Genomic DNA, 13,314 nt, shown 5'->3' on the forward strand with positions numbered 1-13,314 from the left:
ACTGAGAGGAGCTGGGAGCCCTGCTTAGGCTTAGACACAGTGAGGAACAGAGCCCGAGCAACCTAAGCCCAGCCTACACCTTCCACCTCTTCTGGGGACGACTGATGTGCTTGTCTTGTGGTGCACACACTGCAACAGCATGGAGAGAGTGAGGAAGACGTGATGTTCTCTCTCATATGGGCTGAGGATTTAATTACTGCAGCTAAGGCAGCTTGTGTCTCTTTCTAGCCTGGCGCCAGTCCAGTCCAGGGAGTGGTTCTTCCTCTCCAGTGGCCTGGAGCCAGTGCTCCAGGAGCCCTTCCAATTCTGCTGTGCTGCGGTTGGGTCATGCACTGGGAGAACACCTCTTGGCTGTGTCAGGTCTCTTTGGGAGGCAGTGGAGCAGAAAGACATGAGCAGGCATGGGTCTGTGGCTGCTTTGGGTAGTCCCATCAGTCCATGAGGCTTTCAAGGACATGGCTGAGGAAAGAGCACAGCACTGGCAGCTATTTCCCAACTGGAGAGCTCCAAAGCCCTGTGATCAGAGGTGGAGAGCAATGTCCACATCCATTATCTGCAGGATGTTGTTCCGTACAACATGCATGAGTCATTTCTGCTGTGTGAGGTGAGACTCATGAGCAGGTCGAGTAACTCCTAGTGCCAAGCTGGTGATGAAGGTCAGACGGTCTGTGCATAGCTCTCCAGGGTGAGACTGTGACACAGAGACAAACTGAGGGAGATGAGGATGGGGAAGGATAAAAAGCCTCTCTGGAGGGCACCACAGACCACCTGCACCAGTCTGCTGAGTGATACCAGTACGAAGGGCTGCACAACATAAAGCCTGAGCTTGTGGGGTCATCTCTCTAAGTCTGGGGGCTATCTATGTGCCCATCCAGCTAGTCAGCAGGTTCAGCAGCACAGACTGGTCCATTCCCATTGTGAAATGAAAGGTCTGTGAGAAAGACTCTTGGGCACGTTCAGTTTAGCTGCTGAACATGACCATCAGATAACTGAGCTGTGGCTGGCCTTGGTGCATTTGGAAGAGCCACCTGGAGCAGTTCTTCCACAGGCAGGAGAACAAATTGCTTTTGTCCCGCCTGGCTATTCCAAGAATTATGTGAGGTGTGTGGGAGGAAGGAGGGGCACAAGAACACCCAGCACCAGTGCGACGGGACCAGTGAAATGATGTGAGTGAAGTCAGAGCCAAACTCTCAGCTCATAGAATCATAGAATCACTAGGTTGGAAAGGACCCACTGGATCATCGAGTCCAACCGTTCCCATCAATCACTAAACCATGTCCCTCAGTGCTTCATCCACCCGTCCCTTAAACCCCTCCAGGGAAGGGGACTCAACCCCCTCCCTGGGCAGCCTCTGCCAGTGCCCAATGACCCTTTCCGGGAAATATTTTTTCCTGATGTCAAGCCTGAACCTCCCCTGGTGGAGCTTGAGGCCATTCCCTCTTGTCCTGTCATGTGCTGTGCCTCCCCCCCACTCCCCAAACATGACCTGTGGAAGGTGCCCACCCATCTCTTTGCAATCTATCAACCCTGAGGACTCCCCTGTGCCATGACCCATCACAGGAGGAGGCGGCAGCCCTGCTTTCCACTTCAAGGCTGTGGATGCTGTCTCAGTGCATGACAACACCTCGCATCCAAGGGGAGAGGTTAGACTGCCATGGGTACCCACCTCCTGGCTTGTTCCCCTTGTTCTCAGAGAGAGGAGCTGACTCATCCCTGGGCAGTTCCTCTTGCTGCAGCTGAATCTACACTTTGCAAGGATAAATAAAGGCTGTACATTCCCACTGCTGCCCCAGACCTCCTTGCTCCCTACAGGTGCCCCCAAAGCCCCTAAAGCTGAGAAATACAAAAGCTGTTTCACTTCATCTTTACTTGTCATGCATTTCATTCCTCCTGCAGAGGAACCTGTGCGGAAGAACGCTCCCCCACGATACAGCAAAGCATCCCCTTTCCAAGAGCCGGCTGCTGTTTCTCCTGCCATGCACACACCCTGTTCTGCTCTCTCATACGGAGACGTGTGCTCTGACCGATGCGTTCAACCATAGCAAGGTCACTAAGAGCTGCAGACAGAGAAAGGAGGTGTTTTCTCTTTTCCAGCTCTCAGCAGAGATGCGAGAGTCCTAGCAGATAAACTTCCATTCTTGCACTTGCATGGATTTCTCATCCTGGCTGTCCTCGCCGTCCTCCTGCAGGCCTGGATCTGCTGGGGGGAGCAGCTCCTTCCCAGAGCCCTTGGAAGTCCAGTGGGCTGGCCTCTTGCAAGCAAGCATCACTCTCTCTGCTGAGCAATGCTCTTTCCACTCATGCATCCATCCAGACCTGGGGTGAGGAGTAACAGGACCCACCAACCTGCCTGCTGCAGGCTCAGGGGCCCGCGCAGGAGCTGCGAGGGTTGCAATTCCAATCTCACTGATTTCCACGGTGCATTCGAGCTGGACCCGCGGTAGCTCCTGGAGACTTCTGGCACCGGCCAAGTCCCTCTTGGCAGCGCTCCTGCCCGCTCCGGGTTGTGATGTTTGCTTATCTAGCGCTGTGATTTAACACAGACGCAGGAACTCACACACTCTCTCCCAGTCTCCTTCAAATTACTTTATTGCTTCCTGTCAACCAGCCGAGCGTATCCTGTTCCTACACAATCCCCAATGAGCAGTTTTCACAGCGTAATCCCCCTTTGCCAGATAATACAGCTCGACTCCCGAAGGATGCCGCCTCCTCTCAGTGAGGCACCTAAAGGATGCAGGAGCTCAGCTCCGCGCACAGATTTTCTAGTGAAGTGGAGCTGCTGTTGTTCTTATTTTAAAAGATAAACCCCAGTGCTGGGAGGGATGCTGGCTCTCGGCCAGTTTTGTGTTATTCTCAGGGCTCCATCCACCACTGGGCTTCTCTAAACCAATGCCAAGTGCTCTCCTGTGCTGCGATGGCAATGAAGGTCCTTCTGCTGGAACCTCTCTCCCAGCTCCCACATCCCTGCTGTTCAGAGGAGAGGTCTTATCCCACCTGCAACAGTGGGACAGCAATACGTTCAGGCATCGCAAGAGTAGCTGTTCCATTTCTTGCTGCAAACCCAACATCTGTGTCCCAGAGCAGGTGAGCCCACCACACGCACATAAACCCCAGAGCAGTGGTGGGAACTTCTGTGGGGCTCTGGTCCAGCCTCCCACCTGCATCAGGGATGTTGTCAACATGATATCAGGGCAGACGTAGCTACCTGTGTTTGGCCAAGTCCTGGAAACCCACCAGGGGATTTCCTGCATCCTCAACTTTCCTTACGTTGCTGCAGCCCTTGAGGAAGTCTTGGAGCCTGCAGCATCCTACCATCTGCCCCAAGGGTACTGCAGACCCCTCAGCATCACTCAGTGATGTCCAGGCAGCACGACACATGCCAACGGCTGTTGATCTGAGGGAATCTGCTGCATTTTTCCTACACCCTCCATCCACATGGTTGGATCCCATGCTAAGACATCCCTGTGTCCCAGCATTGCGTTTGTAGGCTGAGAGAGATGGGGTTGTTCAGCCTGGAGAACAGAAGGCTGTGGAGAGACCTTAGAACAGCTTCTAGTACTGAAAGGGACTCCAGGAAAGCTGTGGAGGGGCTCTTGGTCAGGGAGTGCGGGGATAGGATGAGGAGGAATGGTTTTCAGCTGACAGAGGGGAGATGGAGATGAGATCTTCATGAGAAATATTTTCCTGTGAGGGTGAGGAGGCCCTGGCCCAGGTTGCCCAGAGATCTCATGGCTGGCTCATCCTTGGAGGTGTTCATGGCCAGGTTGGATGGGGCTTGGAGCACCTTGATCCAGTGGGAGGTGTCCCTGCCCATGACAATGGGGGTGGAAGCTTTAAGGTCACTTCCAAATCATTCTATGATTCTATGATTCGCACTGCTCTGCTCCATGTGGTCTTCTTCAACATCCTCAGGGATCCTCAGGGATCATCCTCAGGAGCAGGTACCTGTGCTAAACCTCCCTGACACAACCCACTACGTCTTCTGTGGCCATGTCTTCAGCAGCTTTGGTATCTCAGGGCTCTGGGGGCTGTTCTCAGTAGGTCCCTTGGTGTGCTCTGCAAGCTCAAAGCCACCACTGGTGTCTCCTCCAGGCGTGACCCTTGTCATCCACCTCCTTCTTGGCCCGAGGAAAAGGAACATGTGCAGCATGTAAGGCAGCTACAGCATGACACAGGGTCATATTTTCGTGATTGTATTTCCCAGCTCTTCTGATCCTACCCCGAGGATGGTTTCTCGGTCCGACTTCTTCCCTGGAAGCTGAGCACCATTTCAGTTCAGTTTGTTGGTTTTACCAGCAGCTGGATCTGCCCTCCAGTACTTGCTTTCTCTCTATACTTAGCACCTCATTAGCCAGAACATCTCCTTACAGAGCACAGTTTTCCTGGTCTGAAAAGGAGGAAAATCCTCTTTGACTGAAAAGCAACACAGATCATTTATCCAAAGACATCTGAACAGCTGGTCCTGGAAAATTGGCTCCAAATTAAAAACCAGTTGAGAAGAAGAATCTCTCCTCCCAGGTAAATCAGGAGCTGATTTATTTCCTCTCTAGTTTGCCTGCTGAGCAATGTACTCAGCGTAGAGCCAGCCTGACACATTCCTGCCTCTCCATCCCGAGGTTGGAAAGCTCTGAGGGCTCTGTCAGGGGCCTCATGGTCCCCTTACAGCATCTGCTGCTCCCCTGCAGTATCCTAAACCACTCCCGTGGGACCAGGAAGGGTTTTAATCATAGAATCACAGAGTAGTTTGGGTTGGAAGGGACCTTAAATCCCATCCAGTTCCAACCCACCTGCAGGGACACCTCCCACTGGATCAGGCTGCTCAAAGCTTCATCCAACCTGGCTTTGAACACCCCCAGGGATGGGGCAGCCACCACTGCTCTGGGCAACCTGGGCCAGGGCCTCCTCAGCCTCATGGTGAAGAATTTTTCCCTAATGTTTAATCTAAATATTCCCTTTTCCAGTTTAAAGCCATTCCCCCTCATCCTATCACTCCACGCCCTTGTAAAACCCTCAGATTTCCTGCAGCCCCTTTCAGCACTGGAAGCTGCTCTAAGGTCTTCCTGCAACCTTCTCTTCTCCAGGCTGAACAACCCCAACTCTCCGTTCATCCGCCTGCTGCCCCTGGGCAGCGGATAACTTGGTGCTAGGTTTATTACCCTGATGAATCTTCAATATAAAAAAAAGGTAAGTAAATAAATAATGGCATGAAGATGTTATGCACGCACTTGCCAGCATCCAGCAGTGCTCGCGCTTTGCAGGACTTGGCCCAGCTCAGTCACATATTAGGGAGGGGGTTGAGTCCCCTTCCCTGGAGGGGCTTAAGGGACGGGCAGACGAGGTGCTGAGGGACATGGTTTAGTGATTGATGGGAATGGTTGGACTCGATGATCTGGTGGGTCTTTTCCAGTCTGGTGATTCTATGACTCTATGATTTTAGCCAACGCCTTAACAGAGCAGATATTCCCACACCCAAAAAGAAATTGCGACCTGCCGGCCACATAACATGAGGCACCATCCCCACTGACTCCTGACCTTTTATCTCCAGACCTTGGAGGGGTTTGTTTGCGCATCTCCCTTCGTAGCTCGTTTCCCTTTAGAAAGACCTGAACAACCTGTCTCTTTGCCATCCTTGCTGTGGCAGAAGACGTGGCTGCCTCCTCTCCATCTGCCTTGTTATCATAATCACCTCTTAGGAGAAAAGAGCTCTCTGACCACACACCATCGCCTTTGATCCGATACTTGCCTTCTTCTAAACATACACCACCTCAGGGCACGAGAGCATTTTGCTTATGAGTGCCTTGAACACAACAGATAATGTTCCATTTTTCATAGTGTTCATAAGCATTTGCAAAACTCCTATTTTAAAGACCAACATTGACAAGAAACAGGTAGTTTTCTCCCCAGTTTCCTATTAAATGCCATTTCAGCATTCTTCGTTTCAGGGAGGCCACCCTGTAATTTTATAGTATTAAACACGTACCTGAGTTTGACTCTTTAGCTTCTCTGTCTTCCTTGGAACGACTTTAAAACTATTTTCTAGAAGATTCTGGACTGTGGATGCGCTGCCACAAACCAGCATGGGTCACAGCCTTTTCTTTTACCAACCTTTAAAAATGACAGCAATTAAACTGTGCATCCTTTCATACCATTACCTCTGTCAGTAAGCAATGCCCGGCAGGTTTTCATCAGAGGTTGCCTACAGAGCAATTTTATTCTCTAACACTGCTGTTTCTGGCCGGTTGTGGAGCAATCAAGGAGTGAAATGAAAATATTTTGCAGAATACAAACCCCACCTTCCGCCAGCCACGCCTCGTGGCTGTGATGCCCTCATGATTAGATTTATAAACGTAACGTAGCAAGATAATTTGGGAATCAGTGCCCCTATTCTGTGGGGTCGATCAAAATCCTCTTTTTACTTACGTATTTCTTAAAAATGTAGAGTAATAACTTGTATTCTTGATGGCTGCTTTTCTCTATGTTCTGGGAAATCATAGAATCACAGAATGGTTTAGGTTGGAACGGACCTTAAAGCTCATTCCTGCCATGGGCAGGGACACCTCCCACTGGATCAGGGGGCTCAAAGCCCCATCCAACCTCATCTTCAACACCTCCTGGGTGGTCTTCTTCTTCAAGAAGACCTGACATGTTTGCAGCCCTGAAGAAGATAGCTTTATGAACTTTTCCTGAAGTTTCTTCTAACTCTACAGCCAGTTGATGTACGTCTCCAACTGGGTAATGTCTGCAGTGTCTCATCTAAGGTTAACCCACCCCATCCCTGGAGGTGTTCAAGGCCAGGTTGGATGGGGTTTTGAGCACCCTGATCCAGTGGGAGCTGTCCCTGCTTATGGCACAGGGTTGGAACTGGATGGGTATTTAGGTCCCTTCCAACCCAAATGATTCTATGATCTCAGGTTTACCTGCCTGAGCTCCTCTCTCCTGCCATCATAAGCTGGGATCAAATTAGCTGTTGAAGAAAACACCCCAAATTTTCTGCCTTGTTCTACAGTTCTAAATCTATTTAAAATGCTTCAAAAGCGCCTCTTCTCTTTAATTAGTTCCCATGGATACCATTCAAAAGTTTCATTTATTTTAGGAGTGTGATACTCTTCAAATTTTTAATGCAATCGACCATTTGACTTTTACTTCCTAATTTAGCTGCTGGCTTCAAACAGAAATCCAGCCACCTTCCACTCCTTGCTCCTCTCCGCAGCCACTCTTGCCTCCCCAAAGAGTTTAAATACTTGCCTGAAGCTTTCCTGGGACTCTGCTGTGTTCCTGGGTGTCCCAGCACAGGGAGATGTGTGGCTGACCTGTGCCATCTTCTTACTTTCCTCCTTTCTGCTCTGTCTCATCCCTGCTTCTGGCACCAGGTTGCAGCAGGGTTGGTAATGTGGATGAACCTCTCGGTGCATGAATCTCTCAGTGCACGAATCTCTCAGTGCAGAAATCTCTCACTTTGCAGTGGGTGAGCTCAGAAATGCTGGAGGAAAGAGCTGAAGGGGAGCGGGAGCTGCAGGATCCTCCACTGGCTTCCCCTGGGCAGGACCCTGCAACAAGCCAAACAGGTTGAGCGAGGAGGGCTCCCCATTATCACGTTTCAGCACAAGCCAGCCAGGGCCAGGTACCCTCACGAAGCCTAAAGGGATGGAAAAGCCTTATCTTTGTTTAATTCTGCACAGAGAAACCTCTCCACAGCATCTCCAGTTGGGGGAACAGGGGGAGTGGAGACCACCACAGCATCCCCAGTTAGGGGGACAAGGGGAGTGGGACTGGAGACCAGCACTACTGGTAAAGATGCTGGTCTGGCTCTGGAAGAGAGGGTGGGTTGGGGGAGAGGGCTGAGGTCATAGAATAATGTCGATTTATTTTATTTATTATTTACTTTATACATCAGAGACTGGGGATCTTGTGCCGTGCTCAGCCCCCGCTGCTCCCAACCTTCCTCCTGAAGGACCAGACCTGCTTCTCCACCACACTGCAGAGCATTTGGAGTGATGAAGAAAGGCAAGGAAGGCTAGAGAGAGGTCACTCACAGTTACAGGTTGCAATCACACATATCCACGGGTGTCCTGCGGCTCACACACCCTTCACCAAGGTTAGGAAACCCCAGAATTGGGAACAGTTCCTCCATCCCTGCTGAGCTCAGGACCAGGAATCAGGTGACAATAAGCGGTCCCTGAGCAGCAGAGCCTGGTCTCCTTTGGAAAGTGCTACCCAAGACACTTTATCATGCAGATAAAGAGGAGGAGAAGGGTTAAACGCTGCCCAGCCTCCCCAGCCGATGGTGGCTTTGGTTATCTGCAGCATGACTGCAGGGCTACACGGTGCCCGTACATGTTTGGGGATCAAGAGTTAAGTGTTTAAATGATAAGTGATATCTTAAAAACATAAGTTTAGCAATGAATCTGTGCCGACAATACTATACTATTAGTTAATAGGCAGAATTAACTCATTGGCCCAGGGCCAAGCCCGTCACAGCCAGAGCCAGAACAGCTGAAGCTGCTTTGCACTTGGGTTTTGCGTTTATGGGATTTGCTGCTGCAGGGAGACTCCGGTTTCTGTAAAAATATGCTCGTTATTTCCTCCTCCCAACCTGCCCCTGGAAGCTCGAGGCTCCTTGGAGCCTGAGGGATTCAGCCAGGAGCTGAAAAGCTTTCCTTGCGCATGCAGAGACGTGAGCAAGGGTGCTGGTTTCCCACAGGGCATCTCTGCACAGTCCCCAGCTGGCTGCTGCCTGCTCTTTGCAGGCAGATTTACTGCTCCAGGTGCCACCAAGGGACTCAGTCCCCACCTCTCCTATCCAAAAGTGACTGCCCTCACCTGGGGGACTGAGCTTTACCAGGTAGCTCCAAGGGATGGAGCTTTCCATGGACTTTTAAGAGCAAAAAGCTCCTCCTGGATCCTTCTGGTAGCTGGGGCTCCTTGAGTGATGATCTCTCACTCCTGGCTCTGAGACCACTTCATCAAGACTTAAGTCTGTGTGTGATGCTGTTTCATTCAGGCTGCTTCCCTTTGTGGCTGCTGCACCTCTTCAACCGCGCAGAGAGCAAGAGGAAGCCACCTCCTCCAGGTGTGATGAGCCAAGGGCTTCGTGTGCAAATGAAACCTGTTCTTCCTGCACCAGGAACTGCTGCATTAACGGCGTCGCCATCAAACCCGTTGTTAATGTCCCCTAGATGTCATCTCTCTTGGCTCTGTCTGCCTGGGAATCATCTTTTGATGTCAACCAACACGTAGGTGCAGCTGGAGCGGCGTCTGTCCCATTTTGTAACCGCAGCGCTGCTCCTTTTCCCAGCCGAGGCTTTACCCAACGCTCTCTGCAGCAGGGTTTGAGCATCCCAAGGGTCGGATGCAGACAGCCGTTGGTGGTAAAACCAGTACACCTTGACTCCAGAGGTGGGACCCAACTCTCAGTGGCAGCCAGGCCTGTGGGCACAGTCCTGTGGCCTCTTGTCACCAGATGGCAGCAAGGAGAGCAACAGCTCAAATTCTGGTGGGGACAGCAGTGCTCCCTGGTCCCTGATCATCCTCCACTGGTTAGGTGGCCACAGATTCTGATGCAGAAGGAGAAGAAGGTGCAGAGAAGGATGTTGAAGGAGATCTGTCTGCTTGGAGGTGCTGGCTGGGTGACCAGAGAAGTTTGTGGGCTTCAGAACAGAAGGTGGAGGCTGGTGGCACACTCGACAGTGGCAACAGCAAGTTTTTGAAGGTAGCTGTGAGGCTTTGGCAGGGGTTGTTTATCCTGGAGAAGAGGAGGCTGAGGGGAGACCTCATTGCTCTCTCCAACTACCTGAAAGGAGGTCGTGGAGAGGAGGGAGCTGGGCTCTTCTCCCAAGTGACAGGGGACAGGACGAGAGGGAATGGCCTCAAGCTCCACCAGGGGAGGTTTAGGCTGAACATTAGGAAAAAAAAATTCACAGAAAGGGTCATTGGGCACTGTCAGAGGCTGCCCAGGGGGGGGGTTGAGTCACCTTCCCTGGAGGGGTTTAAGGGACGGGTGGACGAGGTGCTGAGGGACATGGTTTAGTGATTGATAGGAATGGTTGGACTCGATGATCCGATGGGTCTTTTCCAACCTCGTGATTCTCTGATTCCCATGGATGTGGAAGGACACAACCGTCAAAGAAAGCCCTTCCTGGGAGTATGAAGCAGGACCAGAGCTCACAAATCATGACTGACTCTGAAGAGCATCTTCAGGGGAGAAATGAGACTCCAAGGAGTATGTAAGAGCTTCAAAGCCCCTGCAGATGTCAGACAATAAGTTTGCATGGTCCAAGGTCCCATCTCCAGCAGCAACAGACTAAAGGGATGCTCAGAGAAGCTAGTCTGAATGTGAGTGGGGGCAACCTCTATGAGCAGTGCTGTCTGCAGCGACAGTAGCTCCTAGAGGGGATCAGAGCCTGCAGGTGGCCACAACCTGATCCAGTGGGAGGTGTCCCTGCCCATGGCAGGGGGATTGGAACTGGATGGGCTTTAAGGTCCCTTCCAACCCAAACCATTCTACGACTCCACAATTTGGCTCATACATTCAGCCAACACTATGAGGGACCTTTTGATCTCCTCCAAATCCACCTGTAGTTGGCAAGACATGAGTTACTTGCAATGGGTCGGGTCAGGGAACCTGAGATGTTTAAGCTGCAGGTGCCGCAAAGAGGAAGAGCACAGTGAGCCAAGATTGGGTTTTAAGTGTTTGACACTCACGAGGTGCCCCCAGGATGGATTCGCTCCCAGGCTGCAGGGGAAGCTGGAGCTGCTGGACAGTGTGAGATGTCACTAAGGGGCATGGTTTAGTGTTTGATAGAAATGGTTGGACTCGATGATCCGGTGGGTCTCTTCCAACCTGGTTATTCTATGATTCTATGTGGAGCAGGATCTCAGCTTGTGACTTTCTAGGGAAGCCCTGCTTATAGAATCACTAGGCTGGCCAAGATCTTTGAGATCATGGAGTCTAACCATACCTGTCCATGACTGAACCATCCATGAGCACCTCGTCTTTTCAAACCCTCCAGGGATGGAGAGCCCGCCACATTCGTGTGGCTTCTGCAGTGCCCAAGAACCCTTTTGGTGAAGATGCTTGATCCCATCTGGTGGGGATGGGGCTGTAACCAGCTCCCAGCTGCCCTGCACAGGGCACGCGGCACCCCCTGCTCCCAGGAACTGTGGGATCCCTGCTATTGGGAATTGTGGGATCCCTGTTATCGGGAATTGTGGGATCCCTGCTATTGGGAATTGCAGGATACCCCCATCCCAGGGATTGCGGGACCCCCCTGCTCCTGGGAATTGTGATTCCTGGTCCAAGAGAGACCGGGACCCCCTGCTCCTGGGAATTCAGGGATTCCCAGTCCAAGGGAGCGCGGGAAGCCCCTGCTCCTGGGAATTGCGGGACCCCCTGCTCCTGGGAATTGCAGGACCCCCTGCTCCCAAGAATTGCAGGACACTGATCCTGGGAATTATGAGACTCCTGGTCCAAGAGAGAGCAGGACCCCCGCTCCTGGGGAACTGCGGGATCCCTGCTTCAGGGAACTGGGGGACCTTCCCCCCCCCCGCCCCGGGGACCCCCTTTCCCCGGGATCCCCCCCTCCGGCAGCCTCAGCGAGGCGGATTTGGGCTGAAATCCCTGCTTTTTCTCCCCATGAGCGACAGCTCCGGGACAAACCATCGCGGCGCGGGGTGAGCCTCTTCGGAGACCCCCTTCCCCCCCCCTTTCAGACCCCCCCACTCCCCCCCACGGTTCTCAGGGCGGGGCAGGCGGCGGAGCCTCCCCCTCGCCCCCCATCGACCCCCCCCTCGCCCCTCCCCATCGCCTCTATCGCCCCCCTCATCGCAGCACCCCCTGCCCCCCCCGTTGCTCCCATCGCTCCCCCAAACCTCGCCCCCCCGACCCTCCAAACCGTGCCCCCCATTCCTCCCATCGCTCCCCCAAACCTCACCCCCCCTAAACCTCGCTCCCCCCAACCCTCACCCCCTGCCGACCCCCCAAACCTCGCTCCCCCCAACCTCGCCCCCTGCCGCCCCCCCACCACCCGCCCCCCCAAACCTCGTCCCCCTTGCTCCCATTGCTCCCCCAAACCTCGCCCCCCCGACCCTCCAAACCGTGCCCCCCATTCCTCCCATCGCTCCCCCAAACCTTACCCCCCAAAACCCCCCTGCTGACCCCCCAAACCTTACCCCCGTCGCTTCCATTGCTCCCCCCAAACCTCGCCCCCCCTTGCTCCCATCTCTCCCCCAAATCTCGCTCCCTGCAGCCCCCCTAAACCTCGTTTCCCCCAAACCTCGCCCCCTGCCGACCCCCCCACCTTGCTCCCCATCACTCCTATCGCTCCCACAAACCTCACCCCACAAACCTCGCTCCCTGCAGCCCCCCTGATCCCCGCTGCGCTCCCATCGCTCCCCCAACCCTCAGCCCCCCAAACCTGCCGACCCCCCCCACCTTGCTCCCCATCACTCTCATCGCTCCCCCAAACCTCGGGCCCCCCCTTGCTCCCATTGCTCCCCCAAACCTCACCCCCCCAAACCTCGCTCCCTCAAAAAACCTCGCTCCCTGCCGACCCCCCAAGCCTCACCCCCTTCCCCCAAACCTGCCAACCCCCCCACCTTGCTCCCTGTCACTCTCATCGCTCCCACAAACCTTGGCCCCCCCAAACCTCGTTCCCTCAAACCTCGGTCCCCCCCCTTGCTCCCATCGCTCCCTCAAACCTCGCTCCCTGCAGCCCCCCTAAACCTCATTTCCCCCTAAACCTCGCCCCCTGCCGACCCCCCACCTTGATCCCCGTCACTCTCATCGCTCCCACAAACCTCGCCCCCCCCATTGCTCCCATCGCTCCCCCAAACCTCATCCCCCCAAACCTCACCCCCCAAATCTCGCCCCCTGCCGACCCCCTAAACCTCGTTTCCCCTCAAAACTCACCCCCTTCCCCCAAACCTGCCGACCCCCCCCTTGCTCCCCGTCACTCTCATCACTCCCACAAACCTCGCCCCCCCAAAACCTCGCTCCCCGCAGCCCCCCTGACCCCCTTGTTCCCATCTCTCCCCCAAACCTCGCTCCCTACAGACCCCCAAACCTCACCCCCCGAACCTTGCCCCCTGCCGACACCCCCCGCCTTGCTCCCCATCACTCTCATCGCTCCCACAAACCTCGCCCCCCAAAACCTTGCTCCCTCAAACCTCGGCCCCCCTCCTCGCTCCCATCTCTCCCTCAAACCTCGCTCCCTGCAGCCCCCCTAAACCTCGTTTCCCCTCAAAACTCACCCCCTTCCCCCAAACCTGCCGACCCCCCCCACCTGGCTCCCCGTCACTCTCATCGCTCCCACAAAC

General features: G+C 53.9%; 1 long non-coding RNA gene across 1 annotated transcript; it reads right to left on the minus strand.

The window, feature by feature from the left end:
* Positions 1-2,876: 2,876 nt before the first annotated feature.
* LOC138730141 (uncharacterized) lies at positions 2,877-7,360 on the minus strand. The gene is made up of 3 exons (XR_011338999.1): positions 7,328-7,360; positions 5,981-6,105; positions 2,877-2,994 (listed from the first exon to the last, which is right to left on the minus strand). It is a non-coding gene; the product is annotated as an uncharacterized lncRNA (long non-coding RNA).
* Positions 7,361-13,314: the final 5,954 nt, after the last annotated feature.

The sequence above is a fragment of the Phaenicophaeus curvirostris genome, chromosome 22, assembly GCF_032191515.1.
Source record: "Phaenicophaeus curvirostris isolate KB17595 chromosome 22, BPBGC_Pcur_1.0, whole genome shotgun sequence".
NCBI lineage: Eukaryota > Metazoa > Chordata > Aves > Cuculiformes > Cuculidae > Phaenicophaeus > Phaenicophaeus curvirostris.